General features: G+C 39.7%; 1 protein-coding gene across 1 annotated transcript in view; it reads right to left on the minus strand.

The window, feature by feature from the left end:
• Nucleotides 1–21,386, minus strand: part of LOC127570314 (cadherin-18-like) — a 480,238-nt gene that overhangs the window by 406,895 nt on the left and 51,957 nt on the right. The gene's annotated exons all lie outside the window — the stretch shown is intronic.

Raw genomic sequence — 21,386 nt, forward strand, 5'->3', positions numbered from 1 at the left:
CAGTTTGGTGTGTGTGTGCACGCACGTGCATCTCACCCCCGTTGCGATTTCCCTCACATTCATGATCTCCTGCGTGTGTGTGCAAGTGTGCATCCGTTCCCATTCATTCTGTCCCCATGTTTGTCTTTGTGAATTAAATTATTTTTAAAATTCCAAAGATTGTCTGGAGTCCTCTATCTTTAAGACTCCAAAGAACCTTATCTCACAACAGACTTAAGACTTCAATCAACAATCTTTCTACCTGTTTCCTGTATTCGTTAACTGTGTGAAATTGGTGATTGAAATTGCCCCAAAATTTTGCTTTTAAGTGCTTCATTATGAGGTACATACTTGCTGAAATACACATTAAAGTCAGTGCACTTAATAAGTTGTAAGTTTTACCTTTATAATTGATGCCTAAGTGATAACCAATTGTTAACAAATTTGTCCAATACATAAATGTATTTATTCATTGGACCTGCATCACTGATAAGGTAAACTTTTGATACCCTTCCCTAATTGCTCATGAGCTGAATGGTTTGCTGGGCCACTTAAGAATCCAGCATATTTCTATTGATTCAGAGTGAGATAATAGGCCAAGCCAGGTAAGGTGGTCAGATTTCCTTCCACGATAATGTTTTACAAGATAACGTTTTAAACAGGCCACTAGCTTACCACAAATGATACGAGGTTTTATTCACCAATTAACCAAATCGAAATCGTCATTTGTATAAGACAAGTGTGAGGGGTGGACATGTATCAACTAAGGTTTTAACTAAAGATCCTCCACTCAGTGTGACTGCATTATCATCCAAGACACCAGATGTGCTTTTTTAATTATCTAAACCCTTCATTCCACAGTGCAATGTGAAATATGTCCCAATTATATATCATTGCTCATTTTGATTTCACAGATACACAAGTCACATTTTACTACTCATTACAGAATTTACTTTGGCTGGCATGACCATTTCTAGCTTACAATTTTGTATGCTTTTTGATAATAAAATGCTTCAGTTTGCATATTCATTACAAGCAACATTGATAAATCGCATTTACCGCCTTGTAATCCAATGTAAATGCATTAAAGTTTTAAGAACACACTGAAATTTAGTTTGTATCTTTATTTGCTCACTATTGGGATTTAGCCTATTTGGTTTGTTGATGTTCATTTTACTTACAAATGCAACAAAGAACATATATAAACTTCACAGAAAAGTTAATCTACAAGTTCTAACCTAATCCAGGATCAAAAAAGTTAGTAAATTGTAAGAAATGGTATACTGGATGCTTTACTTCCTATGAAGGCAGAGTATTAGCAATTTTCCTTCATGACAAAATTCATTCACACCAATTTATGACATTACAGACATAAAACCAACACTTAAGATTGTGCATTTTGCAATAACTGGATTTATTAAGAGGTGAAAATAAGAATAGATAAACAGTTTCTCACAAGTTCTAAAATTTCATATGCTATTTCAAGAAGGCAGCATCTGTAACTAAGGACTCACACCATCGGGACATGCCCTCTTCTCATTACTATCATTGGGGAGGAGGAACTGGAGCCTGAAGACCCACACTCAATGAATCAGAAACAGCTTCTTCCCCTCTGCCATTAGATTTCTAAACGGTCTATGAATACTACTTTGTTATTCCTTTTATTTTTGCACTATTTATTTTTATAGTAATTTTAATGTCTTTGTACTGTACTGCTCCCACAAAACAACAAATTTCACATCATATGTCAGTGATAATAAATCTATTTCTGATTACTTCAGAACCATAAGGAAAAAGCAAAACTTACTATTGCATCAAAACCAAAACAGTTAATCCATATATAGATTATATCAGAGTTTCTTGGCATGCACAGAGGTGGTTATGAGATGCTGCTTTTATATTACAACAGTGTGTTCATAATTGGAAAAAAGACTGTTTCATAGATCTAACATCATGGCCAATGGAACAGATCTGGTTGATTTGGTCCCCATATTACCATTTAGTCCAGATGTAATGGACCAATCTCACTGGACTGAGCAGAAGCAGAATCTTCATAGCTAAGTGATCAAATAAAACCACAAGAGTTTTTTTAATGTTTCAAAACATTAAACAAAAGCAAAAATCATTTTATATAGCAAGTTCTGAGTTGTCTTCTAATCTGAAGCTTTATAATCCATATTTAACTTAATGTGGTCTTGAATCCTATGTTGGTCTAATCTGGCAGCAGATCCAAGTGGCTGTTCTCCAGCATAATGCTGGGGACCCTGAGCAAAACTAAGGATCTTCCATGGGATTCTACATGGATTTAGACAGAAGAAACTTACAGTATTAATGTGCAAGTCCATGACCAACTGTTCTTTAAATAGCTAAACACCAGTGATTCCATTCTGAAACATACAGTAGGAAACAACAATCTTTATTTCACCAAGAGATGGAAGTTTCATAGCAAGGCATTCTCATTATTTCACATGTTGATGCAAAAATTTCCAGCCAACAGAAGTCTGAAAGACCAAAAGGAGATCGATTGCCCAAGCATTGCACAAAGAACATTCAGTAGCCTGTCCAGTTTTAGGGTTTGAAAACTTTGATCCTCTATGTTTTCCTTTTGTGTTGAATTATAAATGTGTAGTTTAGCTCAATAGGAATAATCTTGCTCAGAACGCTGGATGGTCACATGTTGAAGCCCCAGTCCCTTTGGGCAATACTCCAGAGTAACACTGAGGAGTTGTCTCCTGTCGGAAGGATTGTGCTTCAGAGAAAATATTAAACTGAAGACTCATCTGCTACAAAAGATAGCGAAGAGGAAGGGAACTCTTGGGATCTTGGGACGTATTCACTGAACTAATCTACAGCTCACATTGTGTTCCAATCTCTTGAATAGAGTTTGCATCCATATTGTCCTCATTTAAGAAACACTGGGACCATTTAACCCTGACTGACATTTAAACATCTGTGTTTCCTGAATTCTCTCATCCAACTGGGCAGTGATGTGTATTCAGATTCAAGGTCAGAATGAATTAATTTACTTATATTTCAGGTAGAGAATACATTATACTCCACTTCCTTCCACCAGCAATCCACTCAGCAATCTGGATAGCACTGTCCCAATGGTGCATCGATTCATGGCAATTAGAGATAGGCAACAAATGCGTGCCTTCCTAGTCATACAACATTCCACTGAAAGGATTAAAAGTAGTTTTTTTCCAGAATCAATTCAAAGGACGTCTTCTGCTCTCTGAAAACTGAAGAAGTGATACTATGACCCCTCTCCACTGAGCAACCTTTAAAATTATGCTGAAATGTGAAGTGATTATGGAATTGGAGAACTGTATTAAAAGATGGAAGTCTGTGAACAAAAGAGCATTGATTGCAAGTTTTACCGCACTAGACTATACATCTTCAGACAAATGTATAACCTGGCAAATTTTAGACTGGACTAGATCTGAATGCAATAAATGAAATGGGAAATTTTAAATACTACATCTTTGGCAATCTTCACCTCAATTTGTTTCCATTGATTGAAACCTTCTTTCAAGAGTTGCTTTCTTCAAATGTTTGTCAAACCAAAATGAATCAAAATTAGACAAACGTCTTCCTTCCTTAACAAAAGTATATTCAACAGCTTATTCTAAAATTTTAAAATTTAAAAAAACTCCCAAAAATCATTTTGAATGACACAATTTTCTTAGGATTCCTAGTGTAATCATTTTTAAAAAGATATTGAGTTGTGTGCATCACTGGCAAACTCAGTATGCCCTGAATGACTAACCTTGAAATAAACAGCTTGCTAAGTCACTTCAGAAGGCAATTCACAGTCTGCACATAATTCAGGAATAGGCAAGGATATCACATCTGCTTTCTTCAACAACATTAGCTATTTAAATGAATCTTTATGACACCCCAATACTTTAGCAGTCAACATTATTGATGTAGGATTTTATTGCAGAAATGACCAAATTAGAATTCCTTGGCTAGTTTGGAACTCATACCACCAGGCCTCTCGACCACCAGTGCAGTAACTTACCATTGTGCAGCCCTTACTTTCCCTCATTTCACCTATTACAGTTATGTACATCTATACAGCATATTCTGTCTCAGCACTCTGCTTGAGCCAACCAAGGGTATCCAATCTGTTCTTTGGTTGTCCAAAGGAAGAAAGCGTAACAAAAATATTTCCCTTTTCATAATCAAGACAGTCATCGAGCTTGATAGATTTAAGTTTTAGACAGCTAACTGATCAAGCCTATGACCAACAGAATATGGCCCCAAATTTCTATAATTAAGGAGCACATCTCTTAAAGTAGTTGACTTGTTCAACCTTTCCAGCAATTCACAAAGTCATCTGGTAGAGAATTAGCTATGACTTACTATAAATGCAAAACCAAAATACTATAACTGTTGAAAATCTGGAAACAGAACAGAAAACTCAAGTGGTAAGGTACTTAAAAATTCTAGTAGTATTGGGAATAAAACCAAGTTAACTGTGTCAAGTATGGCTCCGTTAGTAGTACACTCAACTCTAAATCAAAGGTTTTTGGTTCAAATCCCTCAGTGGACATTTGAACACAACAATTAATGTAGGGAGAGTGCTGGTCCTTGCTTTCTTTTGGATGAAGTGATAAACCAACATCCTGTAGACTCCTCAGAATAAATGATGCTATAGTGTCTTCATGTAAACATGTTCACAATGAAGTCTCTCGTATCTGATTTTAGATGCACTACATCACAAAGAAGGATGAATATTTTTATTCATCCTGCCATTTTCTTCCTCCCTAATCCAACTGTAGGACACTGAGATTAACATATTTTCTCACCTTGGGTATAAGTAGAATGGAAGGCCACTTAAATGATCCATTTTCTCCAGTCCCTTAGCCAATATTCATCTGCAACTAGTTTCACTAAACCTTGCATTCTTGCCTGTAGACTTGAAGGATTGTTACTTGCAGGGCTACAGGCCTAGCGCTGGAAGGTAGGTTTGGGCCTTTTGGATTGACACAGACATTGGGCTAAATGTCCTCCTTACTGGGTTGTACATTTTCTGAGATCCTATGGTTATCTGCTAGTTATCATGCTGATGTTGTGTGCAAACTATATGTTAATATTTCCTACATTACAACAATGACCAAGAAAAGAATCTCATTGCTTTAGGAAATCTTAATATCTTGAGAAGGTATGATATAAATGAAAGGTCTTTATTTTTTATAAATAATAATGCAGATCAATAGTAGCTTTTACTACTTTATGAAAGGGCATAAAAGACTTGAAATCCTTTCCATATTCACTGCTTGACTAGCTTTTACTGTTTGTCTCGATGATCTGTCCAGAAACCAATTAGATCAACGTGGTTTAGCAGTAAATTTGATTCCTATTGTGATCCCTGGAAGGAACAAGTGAACTTCAGAACAACTGTGAAATCTTGACCAAGAGCAGATGAAGAAGGCACAGAAGAGGATTTGATGAACAGGTGGGCTAAGGCAATGCTGTGACATCCAAAAGTTATAGGGAGAATATACCGTAAAATCCGTTGCGTCTACTTACCAAGTCTTTATAGAAAGGGCCCAAGACAGAAAGGAGAGTGAGATTGCAGTTGATCTGGTTCAACCTGAGACAGTGGGCTGGGAAGGAGATGAAATTGGATGTGAGGGCATATTTTTGACAGGGCAGGTGACTTCATGCTTGCTGGTAAATGTCTGGAAGACTCAAAACAGTTGTTTAAATGTATAATAGCAACACAAACTATCACATTAAATTAAGAAAAAATCTGACAAAAATTGTGACAATAAGATAAGACCAGAAGGATGCACAGGAAGGTGTGGATAGCCCAACATCGAAAGTCTTATGGATACGCATTATATGACAGGATACACCAACTTTAATAACTGAAGTTGATGTACGTGATTGTTTGATATCTATTAATAGCAACAGAAATAACTCTTTCCATACTTAAGAGTTGACACTGTAAATTATTGTTTGTTAAAAGAAAGAACATTGTTGGTCCTTAAATGGTTGTCATGCCAATATATGGACTGAAGACAGGTCAAGAAATTAGACCACAATCAATCATGGCATCTCTTAATTAAACCTACAATATACACTTTTTCACAATGAAGTCTCTGATACCTGATTTTAAATGGACTACACCACAAAGAAGGATAAATGTTCCTCCTTAATCCATTGCAGGACACCAAGGTTGGCAATAGTTTCTCAGCTTGGCAATGAATGTAATGGAAGACAAATTTAGTGTTCCAGCAAGCATGCATCCAGCCAAATTTACTGTGAGCTTTTGGAGGAGCTAATTTGTTAGGTATTCGCTCTTTAACACCAGTATGGACCTAATTATGACACTTCTGACTAGATCTTTAACCTTAGCTCACAGTGAATGTAACATGCAAGACATGGCAGATGGACCAGTCCAGTCCCACAAAACAAGAACCCACAGGTTTACTGATCCAAAAGTCAGTGTACAACAGCTGCACAATTCTAATTAACAAATTACTCTATTTTGCCTCTCTGAGTTGTTCAAAATCCCTCCACTCAAAGCTGCCACAGCATCAAACAAAACAGATGAGGTAGATGACACAAATTGCCCAACATGTAAAGGAGGTATTCAGATGTAACATGCAATCTTTACACAATGCAAGGATCAAAACTAAATACAAATGATACTCACTATATAAATAATAAAATTATAAAACATGGCCCTACTTATTAGATTCATCCAAGCAGCATTTGCCCATCTGTTGAAGTGCTCTTATTAACACAAATTATCTCATGACCGGTTACCAAATGTCACCTCCCTTATGGCATAACAAAGCTTCCCAAATCCCCTCCCTAGCAACAATGAATTGATGATTAAATGCAAGCCCTGGTATTGCTCAGTAATAGTTGGACATATTAAGCTGGGTGTTCCAAATTAATTTTTTCAGCAAAGTTTGAAGTAAACCTTGATTAATAATTGATTCATCTGATTTTTGATTTAACGACAAAATGTCTCTTTTAATTAAAATGATATGGAGTACGTATACATCTTCAGAAAGTGAAGACGAGACCATGTCAATCAAATGTAACTTCAATAACTCACATACCCAAGCAAAGCCTTATGCAAAACATGCCAAGAAATTGATATTCACGCTGTACTGGTGCACTAAGCATACAGCATCGGTTGCCATCTTCTGGCAGGGGGTGGGGAAACAAAATCACAACATTGGGCAAAATGTTACAAAGAAGACAATTTGCACACACTCACGTGCTAAGGCAGGGAATGTGAGTCCCTTCAGGGCCTCAACCCACAGCTTTGAGCTGCTGCATCTCCACCAAGCTGACCACTCAGAGATGAATCAGAACCTCCCTCAGTGGCTGCCGGAAGACAGCAGCATAAAAGGCCGACATGGAGACAAGGGAAAACATGAAGGTGGCGAGGGAGGGACGGCAATCTCCGCAGCATCATGTAGGCACCCCGGCCACCTAACCCCAACCCACATCACCACCCATTCCCACCAAACACATGAATAGCTCATTAAATCGACTCTAATGGACCCCATGCCAACTGAATAAGGGCATCAGCAACCTGCAGTTCAAAAGAGAACTGTGTTCAAAAAGTACTGGCTGTAATGAGTGAAGGGAGCTCAAGTGGCCTTTAAAAAAACAAGTTTGGGAGATGCTGTGTGTTTGACACCGAGGTGACAATGCAGACCTTTAATTGCTGTCTCTTTCCCAAACCTTGCATAACGTGCTTTTTAGTAATTAATAACAAATGTCAGAGATTTCCCTCAGAAGTCAGCAGTGCTCTGCATGGTCTACAGCATCTTTGGCTGCATGACTGAAAAACAGACAAATGTCAACCTCGAGGTGAATCACACAAGAAAATGATCACTTTAATGTGTGCAAAATAACTTAGTCCCATGCTATTGTGTCCAATTCCTGGATAACTTTTCCTCAAGTCAATCTGAAATTAATTCATACTTTTCCTCAACATTTTTCTCCAAGCTGAAAAAAAAATCACTGAAGAAATGGGTCCACAATTTTAACTAAAACATAGTTCCAAAAGACGGTATCCCAATTTATCAATGTACATGTTTCCCATATAAAATGGTAAATAGCCTTGGATACATTCATAGCAGTGGGTGTAATGAGGTAGCTGGATAAGGAAGGCTGTGTCCCTGCGTTGCTGAGAAGCTACAGGAACATAAGAAGCTGAAGGAGGGTCCTCAATCCTGCTCCAACATTGAAAAATGTCATGGCTGATCCAGTACCTAAAGTCAACTTTACCATCTGATCTTCATGTCTTCATATTCTAAAGCTTCCAAAAAAACTCTATTGATCTCAGACAGAAAGATATTCAGTCTTTTGATATAGAGAATTCCAAAGGATTTACAACACTGTCCTCACCTCACTCCTAAAAAACACTTCATCCTGGAACCATATCATTTAATTCCAGACTTTCCAGCTGGAGGAAGCCACCTCTCAGACTATACCCTGCCCATCCTTTTTGGAATTCTGTTATGTTTCAATGTGTTCACCCTTTAACCCCGGACACAATTCTTTGGCTCGAAGTCTTCACAGATTGTTGGCTCTTCAGCTGGTCTCCAGAATTCCCAATTGACCTAGACCCCTCCCTCTGTCCTCTTTTCCCTCTCTTGATCTATTCATTTCTAACTGCCGAAGGGACATTGGCTGCCTCGTTTTTTTTTCCACTCCCCTCATTCCAACCTATCTCCTCCAAACACACAGAACCCTATGCACTCAGAACCAATCCCAATATAGTCATCAACCTTGACGAAAGGGGTGGTACAGTTGTAGTTTGTTAAACTGATCTCTATCTCATAGAAGGGCAAACATCAGCTGTCAGACACATCCTGATACCTCCCTCTGGACCATGACCCCACTGTTAAACATCATGTCATTGCCTTCCAGACGATAATAGAATCATTTCTTCAGGAAATCTGAGGAAACCAAGGCACATCAGTCCTCATTGAGGGGTCAGCAGTGAAAATGGTGAGTAGCTTCAAGTTCCTGGGCATCAACATCTCAGAGGATCTATCCTGGGCGCAACACATTGGTGTAATCATAAGGAAGGCACGCCAGTAGCTCTACTTCATTAGGAGTTTGAGGAGATTTCGTTTGTCACCAAAGACTCTTGCAATTTTCTATAGATGAACGGTGGAGAGCATTCTGACTGGTTGCATCACCACCTGGTATGGAGGCTCCAATGTGCAGGAAAGAAAGAGGCTGCAGAGGGTTGTAGACAGTGGAGAGAGCCCTTGACTACATCTCATCTATTTCCTGCATCTCTGTTCTCGTCCTATCTCCTCCTGGACAGACGGAGGTTAGAAACCCCCTTCTACTCCACCAACCTCCATGTTCAACAGATCATCTAGTGCAACTTCTGCCATCTCCAGCAAGACCCACCTCCAGCCACATCTTCCCTTTCATCATTCTGTTATTCCCTTTGCAACTCTCTGGTTCCCTCTTCCATCACTTATGGTTTTATTGCACTTTTCCATATAGCTGCAGGAGATGCAACACATGTCCTTCACCTCTTCCTTTCCTACTATCTTGGGACCAAAACAGTCCTTCCAGGTGAATCACCCATTCATCTGCACTTTTTCCATCTACCTTACTGCTTTTAGTGTGCACATTATGTCTCGTCAGCATTAGAGAAAACATATGACGCTATGCCTCTATGTGCAAATTGGGTGATCTCTTTGCAAAGCATCTGCATTTAGTCTGCAGGAGTTACCTCACGCCTCCCCCTGCCTGCCACTTTAATTCTCCTTCCCTCTCCCACATATCTGTCTGTCACCTTTTGAACTGTTACAATGAAGCCTAACATAAGTTGAAGGAACAGCATTTCATCTTCCTTTATAGAATATTGCTGCCTTCCCATCTCTATACTGAATCCTCCAATTTCAGGCAATTTGCTTTCTCTGTCATGACTTATCAGAATTAGTTATTTCTGTGGCAAGTCATCCATCTGTGACATTGGCTCAGCTTTGCTCTCTCCTGACCAGCTGGATGTATCCCACAGCATTGCTAAAAGCAACAGACACCAGACAAAGAAGCATAATCATTCTCTAAATGCCCTCAATAAACCATCGAACCTGGCCTCACCCAACAGATATTTCCTTTGTCCTATTAATCCCTCCTCTGCAAATTATAACCACCCTTTTCAAATCTCCCTTTCCCAATTCTGACAAAGATCTCCAACATTAATTGTTAGATATCTTTCTCTTTCCACGGATGCCACCTGACCTGCTGAGTGCATTTTCAGTTTTTTATTTCTGGTTTCCAGCATCTGCAGTTCTTTTTCATAAATATATATTTTCATTCACTGTGCTCCATATGAGCTCTCATCAAAGCCTTGTTCAATCACATCAAGTGATGTAGGCAGATATCTTCAACAATATATGTATCCCCGGTGGATCTGCTCTCCCCTCCTCCCCCACACCTGCCTATCACTATCTCTTACCTGCATCTACCTATCACCACCTGTGCCCACCCCACCTCTCCTCTTTTGTCCAACTATCACTGGTCTGCTTTTCCCTCCTATATATTGGGCTTGCCCTTTTCCTATCTTCAGTCCTGAAGAAGAGTCCTGACCCGAAGTGTTGACTGCTCGCTTTTCTCCACGGATGCTGCCTGGCCTGCCGAACTCCTGATCGAACAACCTTGACCAAAAATCTTACCCAGAATGTCACCAAACATCCCAAGACCTTTTTTTGTGAGGTAACTTTTAAAATAAAAAAGGCTGTAAACTAAGGAGTTCTGCAATAATAATAATTTTCTTTCACAAGCAAGTTTAATGGAAGGACACAATTTACATTATCTGTTTCTTCCACAGAGACTGCAGTCTAGCTACTGAATTTCCATGGACAAAAATAACCTCTCCAAATGCTAATAAACTCAGATCTTTTCCCCACGACAACAACATTTCAGTGAAAATTGATGGCACTGGACTAATTGGATTAAGATACACATTTTACAAGTAGAGGGGATGTGTCATTCAAACGTCACTGAGGTGATTCTTTTCTATTTTAAACAAGGGAATGGGTGAGGGTCTGAGGGCAAACCTTGGCAATCTGCAAAGAAACCATAGACAGGCCCAAGTAATTTACACAGATCAGGGCCACTGCTTCATTTGATCACCAGTGTGGGCTGCATCCAGGATCTGAGTAAGAGCTAATTACATGTGAGTGGAAGGTACAGTTAAGAGTGAATTGCTATGTAAGGTTACTATCATATAATCCTAATTCATATCATTCTGCTGCAGTTTTAATAACATATTTGCGGTGTTTTACTTTCAGAGAATTCTGGGGTTGAGCTCCTCTGAGAATCTTGGCTAGTTTACCCACACATTCAGATTCAGGCCAGGCACAGATAATAAAGGACAAATTATCTAAAGCCAACATGTCATTTGTCATTTCAATTGCTTTCTGAACCTGCAATATTTACTTTGTGTCGATGAGATCCCTGTGCATACCAACATTTCTTAAGGTTGCAAAACTAGCATAATGGTAAGAAAACCATTTCATGTTTTCCTGCATTATACCCCATCTGCTATTTCTTGCTCACTCACTTAAACTGTTTGTATCACTTTTCAAACTCATTGCATCCTCCTCACAGGTCACTTCCCAACCCATTTTAAGACTATGCATTCTGAATATAACACCAGCAGCCAATGGTGGTAACAAAATTAACCATTAGGGGCGAAAAATATGTTCACACTTTTTTTTGGAAAACAACAGCATTAACCAGTTGACAAACAAAATTATCCAGTCAGCAAAACAAAAGAGCTACTTATTGACTTTAGGAAGGGGGGTGGGGTGCAGAGCGCACTCTCCTCTTTACATCAACGGTGCTGAGGTCAAAAGGCTCAAGTTCCCTGGAGTGAACATCACCAAAAAGCCTGTCCTGATCCAACCATGTGGATACCACAACCAAGAAAGCTCACCAGTGTCTCCACTCCCTCAGGAGGATACAAAAAAATGAGTTATTGCGCTTTGGAAGGTCAAGCATAAGGGGAAAATGTAGAGTTAATGGCAAGACCCTCGACAGCATTAATGCTGTTGGGGTCTAAGTCCATAGCTCACTGAAAGCAGACATGCAATTAGAGAGGGTGGTAAATAAGGCATATGTAATGCTTGCCTTCATTGATTAGGGCACTGAGTATGCACCAGGAAGCCATGTTACAGCTATATAAATTTGGCACATCCCCTTTGACTCTCACTAATTTTAATCAACGCACTATAGAAAGCATCCTATCCAGATGCATTGGTGCTCTACCCGTGATCACAAGAAACTGCAGAGTTGTGGACATAGCTCAGCATATCACAGAAACCAGCCTCTCCTCCACAGACTCTGTCTACACTTCTCGCTACCTCGGCAAAGCAGCAAACATATTCAAAGACCCCACCCACCCCGGACATTCTCTCTTCCACCCCCTCCCATTGGGCTGAAGATACAAAAGCCTGAAAGCATGTTCCTCCAGGCTCAAGAACAGCTTCTATCTCACTGTTATAAGACTATTGAACTGTCCCCTAGTAAAATAAGATGGACTCTTGATCTCACAATGTACATTATTATGTCCTTGCACCTTATTGTCAGCCTGCACTTCCTCTGTGTCCGTAATACTTTATTCTGCATTTTTATTATTTTCTACTTCAATGCAATGTTGTAATGAAATGATCTGTATGGATGGCATGCAAAACAAAGTTTCCACTGTACCTTGGTACATGTGACAATAATAAACCAATTTACCAAACTGGATCAACTTGAATCAGAGCAAACACTTAGAACTATCAGGAATATCACTTTCCCTGGAATGTTTTTTTTTCCCCTGGAACACTTTTTCCCTATTGCAAGACTTCCCTAAAGTCAAAATAATGCAACATGCAATATTATCTGCAGTGAGATTTTCTGCCTCATTGACAAATGTCAGTCCTGATTTACTCTCAGATCAATCTGCTTGTATTTGGCCCATTTCCCTTTGATGTGTTATTTAAAGGGCTAACACTCAGACTGAATTCTCTGTCCTCACTGAGATCTTCAAACTCAAATACAATCCCATATATGCATTGATTGCTTTGCCCATGGAGATCAGTGTCACAATTACTTTCAGGTACCTAGTTGCAGGGTCATTTCAGGCTTTTGCTGCTGATCTCTGCTACATCTCAGTGTTTACTACACACTGTTGCATTAGGGAGGTCACTCAAACCTAAGGAGAGGTGACTTTATGAATTTTACCTTCAGTACCCAGAAGCAGGTAGAATGGATATAGGAATTTGCCTGCATTGTGGCTAACCCTGAAATAAGCATTTATTCTCACTCTTATCCTTACAAAGGATCTCCTAAATTCTCTTGCATAAAAAGTATTCTTCAGGCTTTAGCTCTTTTTCACCAGCCTCTCTCCTTAGGAATAAGTCCCACCACCCCCATCCTATCATTTTAGCATTTATTCATCAGTAGTAACAATCCCCTGTAGCTGAAAGAGTGTTGCTTACATTGTAGTGTATTCCTTTCTGACTGCAAAAATCACACCTGCCACATCTCATGTTGAGGACCATGAGAACTTGCAACACATCAGTGGGAAACTCCACACAGAAAAATAATCCCACAATTAGGAAGTAGAGCCATTGTGAAGATATTTTCAGGCACTTTAGATGGCAAGGGACAGAAATTCTATCTTTTAGACCACAAAACAACATTGTTTTTAGTGACTTATAAGTGTTCTGTCCCGAATCATGGTCAGGAAGTGGCAAACCTGGAAAGTTCTGCAAGACTTTCCGCTCAGAGGACTGGGCAACAAGTGAAAGGATTGGAACTTTTGAATGTGTATGAAAGTAGCAAATTCTCACTTCTGATGCACCAGCTCAATCTTTCTGCCTTTTGAGGAGTCACAAAATTCTTCTCGTAAATTCATTTCTGTTTTGAAACAATGTGGAAAAAAAAGTAAACTGCATGGTGAGATACTGGTGTGCTTGTTTATGGAAAGCGAACAGTAAATTAATTGCTGAAACTGCCAATTGTCATGACCTCACGGGAAGGAAGAGCACTTTTGATGGGATATATGGTTTACACCGGTTTCTATTTCTCACTTCATAAACTTCATGTCTTAGAAACACAAGCTTGCCATCATTTAATTATCACTTCATGATTTCTGTTCTTCTCTTAAATTTTGGTGGTGGTCTTCAACCCAACAGCTTGACCTTGCTTTAAAAAGTTGCTTTGGCAGGGGGAAATGTATTTGGATTTCTATGAGATGATACTGATATTGGTTAAGCATTCACCTTACCACAGCCAAAGGAGACAGTTGAACATTTGAATTTGTGAGAAGAAAAGAATTTTGTGACTCCTCAAAAGGCAGAAAGATCGAGCTGGTGCATCAGAAATGAGAATTTGCCACTTTCATACACATTCAAAAGTTCTAATCCTTTCACTTGTTGCCCAGTCCTCTGAGTGGAAAGTCTCGCAGAACTTTCCAGGTTTGCCACTTCCTGACAGTTCAAGTATTTTCCCATTTAGGATCCTCAAGAAAACGTTCACCAGTTTCCATTTATCTCCAGCATAAGAGTCTGATATCAGTGCTAATTCCAGAAGTTCTCTATGCCCTGTTATCTCATTTGAGGAGTCTCAACAAATTAAGACTTTAATTTCTGATGAAAAGGTCTCAGTGTGAACCAGTAAGAAATTATCTAAATAGAGTGATGCTTGTTGGCCTGCTGTGTATTTCTGAGGCTTCCGAGTTCCACGATTCACAGATTTAATTTTGATTTCCTGTCATCCCCTTTTTTTTTTACAACAATGCAGATTTTAAGCCATCCACCTTCGATGGTTACATCTTTCTGTCTCCACTACATTACAGTTATCAGACACAGGTAGTTAGCTGGTGAGTGCGATTTGTAGCCATTAGATTGCTCGTGCTGCCCTGCTGGGAGTCATATTGAACAGCATGCATGGATTTGTTTGTAGAGTGATGTTCCTGGGCAACCTATGAAAAGCAGTGGGGGATGTACTTCAATTCTAACTTTAAAACGATTTGTAAGTAACTTAGAAAGATTCTGAAAGGGCCAGGAGACTTGTAAAACATATTGCTTTTACACCAGATGAGTCATGCCACAGATCAAAGACCAAGCTGTAAAGTTACCTGGATAGGGGGGTGCTACATCTCCTGCCCTGCTGAAGACAAACTGGTGAACCAGCTCCTGAGTTACACTGACATTTGCAATTCAGTGCACACACAAATTAAATCTGTAAGCCTTGGATACCATTTGTGGAAATTGCCTTGCATCATTTCGTAACTACAATAAATCATTGCCAACTGAATGTTTATCCAACTTATTACTGACCAGTTCCTCACATTTTAATTCATTTGTATATTTTTATTTAAATACATACAGTCATACATTATTTCATGTTCAGATGGAAGATGTGACAATAAGTAAAGATGCAATTCTAATTATGTCACAATAAGAGCAGATCTTCCAGCCAGATGCCAGCCCCAAAGTCCAGCTCTGGTATGGGTTTAAGCCATTACAGGCATGTTTCACCCTGCTGTCTAGCTGGGAGTTCTGCCCAATGAACCTCTGGCAACTTAAATCTAGTGCAAGTACACCAGTCCCATTAAAATGTATGCAACAAATAGTCTGCTGGCAAGAAATGCACAGCTTCGTACGTTATAGAATACAGATATGTTGATGAGATTGGTGAGCAATATTAGACTTTGATTTAGATACCACACCTTTGGATTATGCTCAAGTTAGGCTTCAGGTGAAATTCCATCACTTCTCTTGGAACAATTTCAGAAGGACGTGACAGACCTTAATTAGAGATTCAGCAGAATATCAGGGCCATGGACTAGGACTAGGAACAGGAAGTAGAAATTTTGGCTGGCGTAGACTTGATGGGCTGAACAGCCTTAAGTGCTTTATTTCTATAATTCTACGAACCCTTCTCAAAATGGTGGTGGAAGTCGAATGGAGATATTAAGATGAGGACTGAAAATTCCAGACCTAGAACCAGACGTACCCCTAATGGCACCTTATTCCAGTCTGCACCGTACTAATTAGATCCAACTTGTCAAAGTTCACTGTGATCTGAACTGAAGAGCAGAACTGGATATAGCTAAAAGAGTCAGGATTATATCCCAAGAAATCTGGCATGTTTCTTGACTTTAATTTGTATATTTTAATTCCTCTCAGTTTCCACTATTATTAATGATTGTCAATCACAAGTAAACAGAACATTATTTAAAAATAGATTCTAATTTTGTTCTCTCATGCTTGATTGAAACTAGATTTATTCCCATCTTTCAGCTTATCAATAAAGGATGCAAGTGCAAGGTAATAGCTTTTCCATTATTGTTTGTCTTATAAGTCAGTTTATTTATGGCAATGATGCTACGTTATGGAACCTTGGATGGTTTGAGCAGTCAGTGACTGGTAATCACGAGAAACAAGTCCCCGAAAATTCACACAGCAACACCAAAATAAGAAATAAAGAAATGCATTCTGGAGGAATCATATCATTGCATGTACTGCATTGCTGGCCCTGGAACTGCATGAGCTCTTGCAAACATGATTTCCAGTAGGAAATGCCCACTCAAATTTCCCCTGGGGATGGAAAATAGTGCAGAAATGGTCATGGTTATATTTCACTCAGGAGAAGTTTTTTTGTTTATATGTGTGCATTATTGTAAAATATCCCAAGGCATTATTTCAAATAGCAGAGGATATGTATATTTCTCCTCATGACAGTTAAGCAGGTCATTCAGCCCATCAAATCCATGCTGGCTCAGAGAGCATTCCCATCACTCTTGGCCGACTCCCCTATAATCTATTCACCTTTCCATGCCCATCAACCACCATCACCCTCTTTCTCTCTCGCCCACCCCACCAATTCTACTGCCACCACCCGTATCAGGGACAATTTACAATGGCCAATTAGCCTACTAGCATGTCTTTGTGATGTGAGAGGAAATCCAGGCATCTGAGAGAAACCCATATAGTCGGAGGGAGGACGTGCAAACTCTATACAGACAGCATTTGAGTTCAGGAGTGAATCAGGTTGCTGGAGCTGTGTCCTGATGTCATAAGCAATATATAAAATCACTCAACCAGCATCCAAATCATCCATCCAAAATGAATGTAGTCAATATTGCATTGCTGCTTATGGGAACTTGCTGTGCACAAAATCATTGCTGTGTTTCTTATATTATGACAGTAGCTACATTTAAGAAATATTTGCATCTACACCCAAGAATATGAAAGCACTAATACATAACAATCTTTCTGGTTTTAAATCTGATATCCCCAAAAATAAACTCAATAATGTAACAGTTATTACCATGCAGTTATGTTCTTTATTGGTCAAACACAAAGCTCAAGTGGCTTTAAATCTAATTTAACTACAAGGGAACGACAAAATTAAAAGCCATTTGCAAATGTTACACTGTCAGTTTATTTATCATTTCAATTATGAAGATAGATGCCAAGAATAATATGAACCCCACCCTGGAGTTTGGGGATACAAACCAAAATTATGCAACCATGAAACTCACATTTCTCATGACATAGAAGGCCATTCAGCCCATCAAGTCCATACAGGTCTCAGAGCATTCCCATCAGTCCCAAACCCCACACATTTCCCTGCAACTTATTCTCTTCTCACTTGCCTGTCAACAGCCCTAATTCAGAACTTAATCCTGGACTTTAAACATTAACTGCTTCTCTTTCCAATAGCTGCTGCCTGACCTGCTGACTGTTTCCAGCATTTTAGAGTCATAGAAACAGGCCCTTTGGCCCACTGCAAGTATGCCAACCATCATGTTCATCTATACTAATCCCACTTGCCAGCATCAATTCCATATCCCTCTATCTCTTGCTCATTCAAGTACTTGTCCAGATGCCTCTTAAGTGTTGTTACTGTTCCTGCTCCTCCTACCACCTCCTCTGGCAGCTCATTCTAGATACCAACTACCTTTTGTGTAAAAAAAAATTACCCATCTAATCTTTAAACCTCCTCCCTCTCACCATAAACCTACACCCTTCATTTTTAGACACCCCTACCACGGAAAGGAGACTCTGGCTATCTACCCCATCTATGCCCTCATAATTGGTATTATTATTGTCACTTGTACTGAGATACAGTGACAAACTTGTCTTGCATAGCGTTCGGACAGATCAATTCATTACACAGTGCACTAAGGTAGTACAGGGTAAGAACAATAATAGAATACAGAGTAAAGTGTCACAGCTTCGGGGAAGTGCATTGCAGGAAGACAATAAGGTGCAAAGTCAAACAAGGTAGATTGTGAGGTCAAGAGTCCATCTCATCATGTAAGGGAACTGTTCAATAGTCTTATCACAGTGGGACAGAAGCTGTTCTTGAGCCTGGTGGTACGTGCCCTCAGACTGCTGTATCTTCTGCCTGATGGGAGAGGAGAGAAGAGAGAATGACCCAGGTGGGTGGGGTCTTTGATTATGCTGGTTGCTTCACCAAGGCAGCGAGAGGTAAAGACAGAGTCCACAGAGGGGAGGCTGGTTTCCGTGACACGCTGAGCTGTGTCCACAACTCTCTGTAGTTTCTTGCAGTCCCGGGCAGAGCAGTTGCCATACCAAGCTGAGATGCATCCAGATAGGATGCTTTCTATGGTGCATCGATAAAAGTTGGAGAGTGTCAAAGGGGACATGCCAAATTTCTTTACCCTCCTGGAGGAAGTAGAGGGGTTGGTTAGCTTTCTTGGTTGTGGCATCTACGTGGTTGGACCAGGCCAGGCTATTGGTGATGTTCACTCCTAGAAACTTGAAGCTCTCAACCCTCTCGACTTCAGCACCACTGATGTAGACAGGCGCATGTACACTGCCCCCTTTCCTGAAGTTAATTTTTTATATCCCTCTATCACGTCACCTCTTAGCCTCCTTTGCTCCAGGGAAAACAGATCCAGCCTATCCAATATCTCCTGACAACTCAAGCCCTTCAATCCAGGCAACATCCTTGTGAATCTTTTCTGCACCCTTTTTAGCTTAATAGCATCTTTCCTGCAGTGTGGTGACCAGAATTGCACACCGCACTGTAAGTGTGGCCTAACCAATATTTTTGTACAACTGTAACATGACATCCCAACTTCAGTATTCAATGTCTTAGCTGGTGAAGGCAAGCATGAGATACATGTTTTCTCACTACCCTCTCTACCAGTGTTACCGCAGTGTACATATACCCCAGGTCTCTGTTCAACAGCACTCCCCAGGGTCCTGCAATTCACTGGGTATATCCTGCCCTCTTAACTTCCTAAAACGCATCACTTCACACTTGTCAGAGTTAAACTCTTCCTACCCCTCCCTTGCCCACTTTCCCAGTTGGTCAATCACCTGTTAACATTAGACAACCTTCTTCATTGTCCACAATATCACCAATTTTGGTGTCATCTGCAAACTTACATCATGCCAACTACATTCTTATCCAATTAATGTAGATGACAAACAACAGAAGATCCAGCACTGATCCCTGTGGCACACTGCTGGTCACAGGCTCCAATCTGACAAACATCCCTCCACTACCATCTTTGGTGCAGAACCAAAGCTTAACTGTGATTGCTCATTCAACCCTAACCCTGCATACATTTTTGTGAGCCAACCCCATACAATTTCAACTTTCTCTCAGAAATAGCACAGAAGGCATCCTACACTCACCACTTGTAAATCCTCATCTCCCCATACATTGAATTTGACAGTGACAAGAGTCCCAAGTGGAAATATCACCTTTTAGATTGGGATTTAGGATGAAGAGTCCTAGTATGACTTAGGCAGTTCTTGGGATTGAGGATAACAGGCCTGCATTCTGGTTCGTTGGGTTCTGATTTGGCTGATGAGGCCTTATTGGACCTACAGACTCTACTATAGATGGGGCAGTAGGTACTTGACAGAATGGCCAGGTTGGTAATTTGAGTGTTAGTGCTATTGCCTCACAGCTGCGGAAAGCAGGTTTCCAAATTTCTTCTCCCACCCCACCCCAAGGAGATTTTGAACACTTTGAATTTTTCTCTGTTCATTTGGTCATCTCTTCCCACTCCCAAATATATTGACCATGTTTCAGAAGTCTGGTATCAGGAATGTGAAGAACATGGCTTGCCTAATGGAACCAACTGAGTGTAATGCTGGCCTAGGAGAAGGACGTTAATGTTAGTTTGCTTAACTTGCCAATGGATTCGGAAGATTTTGAAGAGACAGGAATTAGTGGTGAAGAGTGTTGCATAGCACTGGCTCCTGCTATGGACTTTTTTAAAAAAAAAATACGTTCATGACTTTCATGCAACTGTAATTTATATGGACTAGCATGGGACCATGTACCATGTAGATATGAAATGTGAGAGGCTTTACTCCCTACCCGAATACTTGACGAGACAGTTCCTCAAATGCATTTCAGCTCCACTGTCCAAAACTTTGGGCGACAAATGCAGAAGAATGCAGGCAAGTCAAGGAATCACTTAATCAGTCTGTCTACTGGGCCTCACCATGGCAACCATTTGCAGTTCCAGGTAGCAGGCCATCAGGTCATTGTCCATCCTGATTTTCTGCTCTCTTCTGAATTTAGGGCCAGTGTCCATGAGGAAGGAGCATACATGTTCCACTGTATGCTTGAGGCTTTCATGACTACTGGGCACTTAGGGGCTGGTACGTATCCAAGACTCAAACATTTTAGTTTGATACCATTTCTGCTTTGCTGGTTGTAATAAAGTCCCTTGAGGACAAAGGAATGTATAAAACAAGGCTATATGGCAAATAAGTTGTGATTTTAGTCTGTTGGACGTGCTGTCTTTCAGATGACAGATTAATCATTACCCTGAAATCAAACATACCAAGATACTACAAATAAACATCATAGTCTTCTTGTGACCAATACTTATCTTTTGAGAAACATTTTTTGTTTGCAGTTTGTGAGACCTTCCTGGTATTAACTGGCTGCCATTACTAAACTGCAAAACACTTCAGGACAAATTTTGTAAAAAGCATCCATTGCAGGGAATAGCACTTTAGAAAATGTTAGCTATTTACAACAGTACAACTGCAAAATCTTTTTACTCATTAGTTTGAATACAAAAATATTAAGTGCCAACCACAGTGCACATTATCTTCTCAAGGAATATTGTAAGATAAATGAGTACAAGTTCCAAAAGTTAATTAATCTAGCTGTGCAGTTGGTAATTTATCGAGAAAATGGTTCAGTAAAATTTTGAAAGAAAGTGCCACCTTGCCACTTAGGACCAGGATATTATAATTTTGGCTGTGTACCAGTTATTAACAGAGAACCCCACTTAGATTCATAATTGACAGAAGAAAATGTGCACTATGATGCAAAGGGGAATAAGGCAAGTTATGATTATAAAACAAGTAATTAAATTCACATGCGAGTCA

Source organism: Pristis pectinata, chromosome 5 (assembly GCF_009764475.1).
Source record: "Pristis pectinata isolate sPriPec2 chromosome 5, sPriPec2.1.pri, whole genome shotgun sequence".
Lineage (NCBI taxonomy): Eukaryota > Metazoa > Chordata > Chondrichthyes > Rhinopristiformes > Pristidae > Pristis > Pristis pectinata.